This window comes from Salmo salar, chromosome 20, assembly GCF_965601325.2.
Source record: "Salmo salar chromosome 20, fSalSal1, whole genome shotgun sequence".
Taxonomy (NCBI): domain Eukaryota; kingdom Metazoa; phylum Chordata; class Actinopteri; order Salmoniformes; family Salmonidae; genus Salmo; species Salmo salar.
In genome coordinates, this window is record NC_138310.1 from 7,353,925 (window position 1) to 7,366,663 (window position 12,739).

A 12,739-nucleotide genomic window follows, 5' to 3' on the forward strand; every position below is an offset into this window, starting at 1 on the left:
TATTTTCATCACCTGGTGTGTATTATCTACCCTTTACTATCCCTGTTTTAAATAGTTTCATTGTTGTTAAAAAAAATTGTGAGTATTGCAAGGGGATGGGTTTATGTTGAAGAGAAAGAGAGAGAAAGTGAAATAGGTGGGAGAAGAGAGAGAGAAGTGTTGGATGTGTAGAGGGAACAAGGGAACGAGAGACAAAAACATGGTGATGGTTGTCTTTCAGCGTTCTTTCAAAGGTCAGGCTGATATCCATTTCTCTGGATTTGAGGAAAAGAGGGTGGGGGGGGGAGCTTAGGGAAAATAGGAGAATGGAAGAAAGCAAAGAAAAAGCGGAGAGCAATAATGGCATTGACTAAGAGAGATGTGTGTGAGTTTTTTTTTCAGAGTACCATTAGTATTTCTTATTATGCTCAAGGACTCAGAGTAGTACATTTTGGGCCACATTAATTATGCAAATTCTGGGAATGATTTTAGCGTTTGGGGGAATATTTTATTTTGAATGAGCCACCGATGAGCTCACAGCAAAACAAGCAAATTCTCAATCTACATTTTACTTATGTCGGTAATGATGATAATGATAAATGCTAATTGTTCCCTTTTATTCACAATCGATCTTCTTTTAGTTGTAATTACACTTTAGTCATTATCAAATTATTAGTAAACCAATTCTCACCTCAGTATCAACAACGAGGCAAACTACAAGAGCTTGATTCAGGAGAGCCTTTGACGCCTTGGTCAATTGTGGCTGATTATACGTTGAATAGACATCAACATCCCAAGGCTCTTGAACAGTTCATGCGTAAATACACACATAGGCTGCGTTTACACAAGCAGTACAACTCTGATATTTTTTTCCGTATTGACAAATCAGATCAGATCAAGATTTGATGTGAAAAGATCTGATGTGATTGGTCAAAAGACCAACTAGTGGAAAAAATATCATAAATGGACTGCCTGTATAAACGCAGCCATAAACACACACAGACACAAAGATAAACACACACAGAATTACACAAACACACACACACACACACCATGCTGGAAGGCATACTGTTATTGAAATACTCTGTCCCAAACCTCTTCAGTATTCTGACACATCGAGTGCATCCCAAATAACACCCTATTCCCTATATACAGTATTTAGTGCACTACTTTTGACCAGGCCTCATAGGGCTCTGGTCAAAATGTGTGCAGTATATAGGGAATAGGGTGCCATTTGGGACTCAGGCATTGTCCTCGGGGGTGAATTGATTTGGAGGACCTCAGTACACAACATCCCAGATAGAGTCTGAAGATTGGCGATTCCACGTCAGCAGGAGCGAAAAATATTTTAAGTATCTCAGATTGTTCTGGCAATTCTCTCATATAAACTTAATTGAGAGAAAGGATTTTTGACATGCTTTTTACCTTTTTAGACCTACAGTATCAAATCAAAGTTTGTCACATGCGCCGAATACAACAGGTGTAACCCTTACAGTGAAATTCTTACTTACAGGCTCTAACCAACAGTGCAAAAAAGGTATTAGGTAAACAATAGGTAAGTAAAGAAATAAAAACCACAGTAAAAAAGACATTGAAAAATAACAGTAGCGAGGCTATATACAGTAGCGAGGCTATAACAGTAGCGAGGCTATATACATGTATACAGGCACTGGTTAGTCGGGCTGATTGAGGTAGTATGTACATGTAGATATGGTTAAAGTGACTATGCATATATGATGAACAGAGAGTAGCAGTAGCGTAAAAGAGGGGTTGGCGGGTGGTGGATGGCGGGACACAATCCAGATAGCCCGGTTAGCCAATGTGCGGGAGCACTGGCTGGTCGGGCCAATTGAGGTAGTATGTACATGAATGTATAGTTAAAGTGACTATGCATATATGATAAACAGAGAGTAGCAGCAGCGTAAAAGAGGGGATGGGGAGGGCACACAATGCAAATAGTCTGGATAGCCATTTGATTACCTGTTCAGGAGTCTTATGGCTTGGGGGTAAAAACTGCTGAGAAGCCTTTTGTCCTAGACTTGGCACTCCGGTACTGCTTGCCATGCAGTAGTAGAGAGAACAGTCTATGACTGGGGTGGCTGGGGTCATTGACAATTTCTAAGGCCATCCTCTGACACCGCCTGGTGTAGAGGTCCTGGATGGCAGGCAGCTTAGCCCCAGTGATGTACTGGGCCGTACACACTACCCTCTGAAGTGCCTTGCGGTCCGAGGCCGAGCAGTTGCCGTACCAGGCAGTGATGAAACCAGTCAGGATGCTCTCGATGTTGCAGCTGTAGAACCCATGCCAAATCTTTTTAGTTTCCTGAGGGGGAATAGGCTTTGTCGTGCCCTCTTCACGACTGTCTTGGTGTGTTTGGACCATTCTAGTTTGTTGGTGATGTGGACACCAAGGAACTTGAGGCTCTCAACCTGCTCCACTACAGCCCCGTCGATGAGAAAGGGGGGGCGTGCTCGGTCCTCCTTTTCCTGTAGTCCACAATCATCTCCTTCGTCTTGGTTACGTTGAGGGTTAGGTTGTTATTCTGGCACCACCCGGCCAGGTCTCTGACCTCCCTATGGGAGGAGTATACATGCCTCCTGTAAGACTCTATTATCTGTGAACCGTACATGATACAGACAACATATTGGTGTCATTATAGTCCTTTTAGTGTGCACTAACATATGGAGTATGTATTTCAGAATGTAGACAATGTTTCACATGAACATTACAAATATTAATATGGATATCTCAAAACGACCCTTTTTTATTTTATTTTAAGACATTGTTGGGAACAATATACTCTACAAGTACATCAAATTTCAAGAGTGGGCTCTCTGCTGATTCTGAAGTTCTGATTAATTTTATGAGCACCATCAACACACTGAATGTTAAATGTATTCAATGGGAACTCCCTCTGCTGGTGATTTGCTGAATGTGCAATCCTAAAGGAGGAATGTGATTGGTTAATGAGATTTAATGCCAATCAGTGGAGGCTCCACAGAGGTGGTAAAGGAGGACCATCCTCCTCAGTGAATTTAATTTTTTTTAAATGTGAAACATTAAAAGAATTATCCTTTTTAGAAAAAACTATACTAAATATATTCACGTTACCAAATCATTGATTTAAACACACTGTTTCACAATAAAGGTCTACAGTAGCCTCAACAGCACTCTGTAGGGTTGCACCATGGTGTAGCTGGAGGACAGCTAGTTTATGTCCTCCTCTGGTTACATGGACTTCAATACAAAACCTATGATGCTCATGGCTCTCACCCTCTTCCATAGACTTACGCAGTAATTATGACAACTTCCCGAGGACATCCTCCAACCTATCAGAGCTCTTGCAGCATGAACTGAGATGTTGTCCACCCAATCAAAGGATCAGAGAATGAATCTAGAACTGAAAGCAAAATCTACAGCTAGCTAGCATTGCAGTTAATAAAATGTGGTGAGTAGTTGACTCAAATAGAGAGAAAGACAATAGTTGAACAGTTTTGAACAATATCCATTTCTTTAAAAAAAAAATATATAAAAAAATAATAATAATAATCACTTTCACTTAGCTAGCGAATGCAGCTAGCTAGTTTAGACTACTCAAACACCCGGCTCAAACAGAGAGGGATGCTAGGTGAAGATGAGAGAAATAATTATACAATGAGCAAAATGATCATGCTTGTATGTGGCTGCTATGAAAGTGAACTGTGTTTGCGTGTGATCAGGGGCAATGTTCCCTCCAAAACATTTTTTTTTGCTGAGCACAAACTTGAATGTTGTGAAAATTTTGTGCTACTTCCGGCACGTGTTTACTGTGAACACTGAAGCTGTACGTGTTTTAATTGACTGTTTAAACAGTGGCCATGTAGGCTACTGTGGCTATTTGATCATAATGTAGTCCTACCAGACTGGCCTACCATAAAAAAAACGATTGAGAATATGCATCGCATAACATTTTAACATAGAACCGCTATTTCCATCATTCAGCCTACAGTAGCAGCCCATGTGTGGTGTTCAAACCTTTGAAAAAAAAGCATGCTGGGATTGACATTAACCTGTTTATCCACTTGTCCTTCAGACCAGGTTGTGACTGAACATGTTGTACTGTTGTTTGATGCAAGAAACCACTTAGTCCCATACTAGTATTGTTATGCGGAGCGACACAGGAGAACCCAAATGAGCAGACTCAGATGAGGAAACAGGGATGAATGAACCAAAATGTTTATTGTTGCACAGAGAGATATGGAGTGCAGATCCGGGAAAGCTCGGATGAGTTGCAGAAAAAACAGATGTGGAGACTGAGGTTAGAGTTGGCTGAGTAGAACAGGGTAAACAAGTCCTGAGGGGAATCCAAAGTAGTGGTAGTGAGTAAAATCCAGAGCAAGGTAGTTGGGTGGTGAGATGTGGAACAGGAGACAGGAGCCAGAGACAGAGCAGTAACTGCAATAAGAGGATAAACGGTGTCAGGCAGGGAAACAGGCACAGCAGAGTACCAGGATCTTGAGTACTAATAAATGGCTAGAATCATGAACTGACTGAGCAGAGATTACGATCTGGCAGAGTGGAAGTGGCAGGACTGAGTATTTGTAGAGGTCTTGATTATGGAACGAGTTGCAGCTGGTAGGGATCTGCTCTGACTTCAGCACACCTGTCTCCAAACACACAATCACAAAGAGAGGGAGAGAGAGCGAGAGAGTGTACAGAGGGAGTAACTGCAGGTCAAGACACCGTATGAACATCAGAGGGCGTAGCAGGAGCAGCTGTGACAATTATTACAGAGAATCCAGCAAATTATCCTACCCTCTGCCTATTGGCTACTAAGCTTATTCAAGCATGTCTCAAAATACAACACTTCTCCTTTAAGACAGAACAAAGCCCTTTTCCTGACTCGCTTTTCAAAGATGGCTAGAAATGTACACGTTTTGTGCCCTTGTAGGAACTCAAGTAAAAGTGAAAGTCACCCAGTAAAATACTACTTGAGTAAAAGTATTTGCTTTTAAATATACTTAAGTTTAAAAATGAAATATAATTGATAACACACAGTGCATTCGGAAAGTATTCAGACCCCTTAACTTTTTCCACATTTTGTTATGTAAATATGATATTTACTTTTAATACATTTGCAAACATTTCTATTTGCTTTGTTATTATGGGATATTGTGTGTAGATTGATGAGGGGAAAAATTATTTAATCAATTTTAGAATAAGGCTGTAATGTAACAAAATGTGGAAAAAGTCAAGGGGTTTGAATACTTTCTGAATGCACTGTATACTTAAGTATCAAAAGTTAAAGTATAAATACTTTTAAATTCCTTAAATTAGGCAAACCAGATGGCACGGTTTTATTTTATTATGTTTACTTACGGATAGCCAACACTCAGACATAATTTACAAACAAAGCATTTGTGTTTAGTGATTCCGCCAGATCAGATGCAGTAGGGATGACCATGAATTTTCACTTGATAAGTGTGTGAATTGGACCAGTTTCCTGTCCTGCTTCAAAATGTAACGAGTACTTCTGGGTGTCAAGGAAAATGTATGGAGTAGAAAGTACATTATTTTCTTTAGGAATGTAGTGCAGTAAAAGTTGTCCAAATTATGAATAGTAAAGTAAAGTACAGATATATAGTACTTTAAAGTATTTTTACTTAACTACTTCCCTCCACTGATATCTGGGCAAATAACTTACTAACTAGCAAAGAATATGAACAAATGAACATATGTGGCTATATGCAAATCTCGCTTTGATCTCAAAACAAACACATAATAATCGTGACCACTCATGCTGTAAAACAGTCCAGTTCAAAGTGAATGGCACAAACCCATATATGGCAATAGTCTATTTGCATGTAGGCCTACTGCAACTCTGATTGGTTATGGCACACCAGTCTGTGTAGAGTACAGGCGTGCGTCGTGCCTGTCAATGCAATAGAATCATACTCCGATGCGCTCTGTCTATAACAGAATATCTTGCATGATTAGTTTTGGATAGTAAGTCTTGCATAGTTTGTTTTGTTTCGGTATGTTGCATTGAAAGTGGCTAGTATTGCGTTGATTCGATCACATTTCCCACAGTATAGGGAATTGATAGTGTTAACTAATGGGGAAAACTCTAGAAAGTTGAGCGAAATTCAATCTCCTGCTTCTCTGCGAGGGCTAATATTTCTTCTGCGCGCAGCTAGAGGGAACATTGATCAGGCATATATTCATTCTGCCGATTCTGTTGAAAAACATTTCTTAAACGGAAGCAAACAGAATGGGTCGGAACTGTTTGACTAATGATTAAACCCTAGATCAGCTAGATGCAAGCAAGAGTGTGCAAGGCGGTATTGAATGTGTCACAGTCTGTCACCTTAATTACTCAAATGTTTCTCTCGACCTGTGCACCTACGTTTTAAACGTTCAATCATAGGCTAGGTTGTAGCAACCTCATGATGGGTATAGAGAAAATTCTAGTATCATGTAGTAGCCTAAACCTATCCATGTTACATTGAGCTGGGTGAATAGAATATGAATGACAGTCAACCAATATGCTGTAATAGAAATAAGGCCAAGCTCATACAAAAAAATAATTGTCCTCCCTCATCTTAAACATCACCGACCGCAACTGATTTGTAAGTATAAAATGCAGGCCCTCAATGTCCAGTCTGGAGTGTGAAGTCATGAGCTCTGATGGTCGGTTACTGCGTAACAACCTAGCGGTGCCAAAAGCCCTGGTCTGCCCTAGAAAGCCTATGTAAATTACGATCGGCAGAACAGCCAAGCAAAAAAAAAAATGTTGACGATTGTTTTGGTCTCTAAAATTAGTTTATTATGATGAAGTTCGATCCACACTGTGAATTATTTTAAAGTTCGCTACAAATCGAGATATTTAATCAAATAGTGATCCATTCTGACTACTACATTTGTCTTCACACAGGACCACGTGCTGACAGACCATTCATGGGCCGGCAGGCTACGAGGAGGCTCCTGGTTGACTCTCAGGCAGGATGAAAGCGACTACATTGACCCTGATCCTTTGCTAGTTACGGCTACTTTCACCATGATCCTTAGCGATTTTTTTGGGTGCCATTCAGCCCCATTTAGCAATATGGCATGCTTCAACTTAAAATACTTCCTGCGCCATCGGGAGTTTTCCATAGGAAAACGTCAACGCTACCACTATCTACTGATTTTAATATCTATGATATAATGGTTCATATCACTCTGGAAATGTGATGCGTTTGAAGAGTATTGTTCCAAACAACATGTCTAAACATCAGCAAATTCAAAAAGGGTCGCTTTGAGATACTCATTAGTAATTGTTTTAATGTTGAATAAATGAATGTGAAACATTGTATTTCTGAATGTAGACATACTCCATATGTTAGAGCGCACTATAAGGACTATAATGACACCAAGATGTCTGTATCGTGTGCGTTCATGGATCGTAGGTTCTTACAGGAGGCATGTATAGGTCTGAAAAGGGCCTGAAAGGGCCACTTTCATCATGATTTGTGATACAAATGTAAAATGTATCAAAAATGGTTTGTGATACAAATGTAAAAAGTATTTAAAACATTCTTCCTCCCAATTAAGTTTCTATGTGAGAATTGACAGAAGAAAAAAATATTTTTCACTGCTGGGGTAGAATCACCCAGACATAGATGACTGATCAAACATGACGATGCAGCACCAGCTTTGGCTCTTTGTCATCCAATAGAGATAACACACCGAGAGTACAAAACATTAAGGACACCTGCTCTTTCCATGACAAACTCACCAGGTGAAAGCTATGATCCACTTCAATCAGTGTAAATGAAGGGGAGTATAGGGCTGTTACGGTGACTGTATTAGTGCCAGACCGGTGGTCACGGGTCAGGACAGCAGTCAAATTCCATGTGACTGTTTAGTTACGTAATTAGGCTTCTCCAAACTCTGATGCTGCTGATGGTCATTAGTGTAAGGATCGACGCTGGTAGAGACGAGAAGCAGGTACAGTGAGTGAACACTTAATTATCAACTCAAGCGCCAGAGAGGGAGAGCGGGACCAGGCGTGACAATTAGTAGCCTACCAAACTTGCTAACTGCCTGGTACTAGGCACTCTATTGTCCCTCTAATCACACTGACATCAATGCAAATTTATTCGAAAATCAAGTACTTCATGAGAAGCCCATGAGCTCATGTTGCGCAACATTTCTATCGGCTATGCAATTGCGTGAGAAAACAGAGCTCATGCAACTTTTTTTCAAATCTTAATTTGAGTTGCATCATGCAGCCTTAGAATGTTACAAAAATCCAAACCGATTTTGTATCACAACTTTTATTTAACCTTCATTTAACTAAAGTTACATAACAAATTAGCATATAGAAGGACCTGCTTTTTGTTAAATGCTCAACGCAGAATAGCGGCGTATGCGCACTCTCTCAAATCGTTTGGAGAAAATATCATTTCTATTTTATTCAGCTATGTGTTCAATTGTATTCTTCATATTATGAAATAATCTAAAATAATGGCACGGAATTCTAAGCAAATCTTGTCTGCTAAAGGAACTAGTGTAGCCCACAGCCTTACGGCATAGCCAGATCAGGGCCTAACATAAGGACAACTCAGGGTATGCTATTCTGTTCTTCTGAAATAGACAACATTTTACTTCATATCATGTTACTCTAGACCTGTCTAAAATAAATCATGGATTTATTGTGATAGTGTAGGCTATATTACATGGATTTATTAGCCTTTTTGAAATGCGTCAGTGGCTTGCCAGGAGATGTAATGTTAATTGACGTTCGATTACCGTGAGACCGGCAGTTATTTGTTTGACAATCACCGGGCTAACAAAATTTCATGACCGCCACAGCTGTAGGTGAGACAGGTAAAAACAGTATTTTCAACCCTTGCAACAATTGCTTGTGTGGGTGCCATTCAGAGGGTGAATGGGCAAGACAAAAGAGTCCCTTTGAATGGGGTAGGGTAGTACAGTGCCTTGCAAAAGTATTCATCCCCCTTGGCGTTTTTCCTATTTTGTTGCATTACAACCTGTAATTTAAATAGATTTTTATTTGGATTTCATGTAATGGACAGACACAAAATATAACAAATTGGTGAAGTGAAAAAAATTACTTGTTTAAAAAAAATTAGACAAAATAAAAAATGGAAAATGGTGTGTGCATATGTATTCACCCCCTTTGCTATGAAGCCCATAATAAGAGCTGGTGCAACCAATTACCTTCAGAAGTCACATAATTAGTTAAATTAAGTCCACCTGTGTGCCATCTAGGCGTCACATGATCTCAGTATACACACCTGTTCTGAAAGGCCCCAAAGTCTGCAAAACCACTAAGCAAGGGGCACCACCAAGCAAGCAGCACCATGAAGACCAAGGAGCTCTTCAAACAGGTCAGGGACAAAGTTGTGGAGAAGTACAGATCAGGGTTGGGTTATAAAAAAATATCTGAAACTTTGAACATCCAATGGAGCACCATTAAATCCATTATTAAAAAAATGGAAAGAATATGGCACCACAACAAACCTGCCAAAAGAGGGCCTCCCACCAAAACTCACGGACCAGGCAAGGAGGGCGTTAATCAGAGGCAACAAAGAGACCAAAGATAACCCTGAAGGAGATGCAAAGCTCCACAGCGGAGATTGGAGTATCTGTCCATAGGACCACTTTGAGCCGTACACTCCACAGAGCTGGGCTTTATGGAAGAGTGGCCAGAAAAAAGCCATTGCTTAAAGAAAGAAATAAGCAAACACATTTGGTGTTCGCCAAAAGGCATGTGGGAGACTCCCCAAACATATGGAAGAAGGTACTCTGGTCAGATGAGACTAAAATGTAGCTTTTTGGCCATTAAGGAAAACCCTATGTCTGGCACATACACAACACCTCTCATCACCCCGAGAACACCATCCCCACAGTGAAGCATGGTGGTGGCAGTATCATGCTGTTGGGATGTTTTTCCATCGTAAGGGACTAGGAAACTGGTCAAAATTGAAGCAATGATGGATGGCGCTAAATACAGGGAAATTCTTGAGGGAAACTTGTTTCTGTCTTCCAGAGATTTTAGACTGGGATGGCGGTTCACCTTCAAGCAGGACAGTGACCCTAAGCATACTGCTAAAGCAACACTCAGGTGGTTTAAAGGAAAACATTTAAATCATTTGGAATGGCCTAGTCAAAGCCCAGACCTCAATCCAATTGAAAATCTGTGGTTTGATTTAAAGATTGCTGTACACCAGCGGAACCCATCCAACTTGAAGGAGCTGGAGCAGTTTTGCCTTGAAGAATGGGCAACAATCCCAGTGACTAGATGTGCTTATAGAGACATACCCCAAGATACTTGCAGCTGTAATTGCTGCAAAGGGTGACTCTACAAAGTATTGACTCATCTCTGTACTCCACACATACAATTATCTGTAAGGTCCCTCAGTCGAGCAGTGCATTTCAAACACAGATTAAACCACAAAGACCAGGGAGGTTTTCCAATGACAGGGTGTATTGATACACCATCCAAAGTGTAATTAATAACTTCACCATACTGAAAGCTTTGCGAAGCTTTGGAAAACTTCCCTGGTCTTTGTGGTTGAATCTGTGTTTGAAATTCACTGCTGAGTCCATGTGACTTTTTATGTAAAACACATTTTTACTCCTGAACTTATTTAGGGTTGAATACTTATTGACTGAAGCCGTTTCAGCTTTTCATTGTTTATTAAATATATATATATATATATATATATATATATATATATATTTGAAAAACATAAATCCACTTTGACATGATGGGATATTGTGTGTAGGCCAGTGACACAACATCTCAATTTAATCCATTTTAAATTCAGGCTGTAACACAACAGAATGTGGAAAACGTCAAGGGGTGTGATTACTTTCTGAAGGCACTAGTCAATAGGGCAGGGGTCCCCAATTACATTCAGCCATAGGCTGATTTGTCCATGAGCGGATGGTCAGGGGGCCGCAACATAGTTATAAATCATTTGTACACTGAAAATGTACCACTAGAATCCCAAACAGACAGTATTTGACAAAAACAGAATAATATCAAACCTTTATTACATTGGGATATTATCAGATATGCCTATTCATTGTGCATGGGAATACAAGAACATATTTCCTAAATTAAAATCGCTTTCAGCTGATTTCCTGGGGATTTTACAGTCTTTTATGTCCAACAACAAAAATGTAAAACATTATACCATAAAACATTTTTTCACAGGAAACATGGGGTTCCAAATAAAATCCCACATTGGCCGAACTTGGTCCTTGAACCTTATTGGGGATCCCTGCAATACGGTAATAGCTCCACCTTGCGCTTTAATAGTCTAGGTGGAAATTCCACCATTTTGCTTGCACCTATCCCACTGTATCAGATCTACAGTGCATCTAAATAACCTACTCTATCTTTTGGGACTATTCAGAATGGGGAATATGCCTGTGTCAGCTGTATCCGGCTTTAGTTGTTTAAAAGTGATCTCTCAGAGCTACAGAACGCCTTTCATACCCAAGTTATTTTGGAGTCTTTTGTTTAGTACAGATTTTTGAAGTAAAACGAAACAGATTAGCAGCGCCCCTGAGGTCTAATCTCTCTTTCAGACCAGCTCCAATTAACCAGCAGAAATACTGAGTCATATCGAAGTCTCCTTCCTCCATTTGGTCCCATGACTGAGGTCCAGCAGCACATTCATGCACATTCACAAGAGGAATTCTCCCTCGTGGGGACATTTCCCACATCCCCATGAGGACAAAGACTATTTACATTTTAGGGATTATGTCTAGGGTTAGGGTAAGGGGTTAAGGGTTAAATTTAGGATTAGAGTTAGGAGTTAGGTTTAGGTGGCGTCCCGCCGAGTGTGTTCTAATTAAGAGATGGCTGCAGCGAGAGCGCCATGCTGACAGCTTCACACACACCTTCACCTACGCAAACAGACCTACCGGCATCACGAGCACCCACAGGAATGTTTGGATATATACACACCACAACAACCAATTTCCCTTTCATTTGAAAACAATGCAGCACGCACACACACACACACACAGTTACAGTACTGTACAAATCGCTGTGTTCACTCACCCTGCAGTGGAACTAGAGAACTCAGGCTCTGCTCTAAAACCCCCAACCCCAGACGTCAGCCCCATCCATCCGTGGACTGAACACCCAGACTCAGGGCCATAGGCCACCATCATGCCCTTTCATATGCAATTCCCAACACCTCCTCCACTTCCTCCCTTTCATCCTTCTCCTCCAGGCAGCAACACCATCACTCTCCCTCGCCATGTCTGGAATCTATAAGGCCCACAACACTCTGTCATCATCCCCTCCTTTCCCTCGCCTTTGTCCGGAAGATTGCCGCTGTGGAAGGACTTTTATAAACAGCTTTGAGGAGCCTCATTGTGGGGACCCTTACTGTACAGAGAGAGACATGCTGCTTTCCTCCTGGCCTCTCCCCTTATCGCTGACACACAGGGCCAGGACCAGTCCGCCTCTCAGCAAGCCCAGGATTTATCCAGGCTGCTATTAGCTTCCTAATCTGAGAAGCCACGGGCAGACGAAACGACACGCTGGAGCCTTGGAAGTCTCCACCTCCCTTTTCCCAGTGTCTGGTGTTGGATAGGCCAGCGGAGGCTGGCTGTGAAAGGCAATGTCACACCAAGTTGGACAGCTCAAACACAGCCTCATCCTCATCCTCCAAGCCAAGCCAAAAAGAAAATGCAAGCCAAGAAGGAAATCCAAAGAAACAGAAGAAGCCCAAAAAGAGACTGATTCCA

At 41.0% G+C, this 12,739-nt stretch overlaps 1 protein-coding gene across 2 annotated transcripts in view; it reads left to right on the forward strand.

Annotated features, from left to right (window-relative positions):
• The window catches only part of LOC106580171 (glutamate receptor ionotropic, delta-2), a 609,807-nt gene that overhangs the window by 481,634 nt on the left and 115,434 nt on the right, over positions 1-12,739 (forward strand). The window lies entirely within an intron of this gene.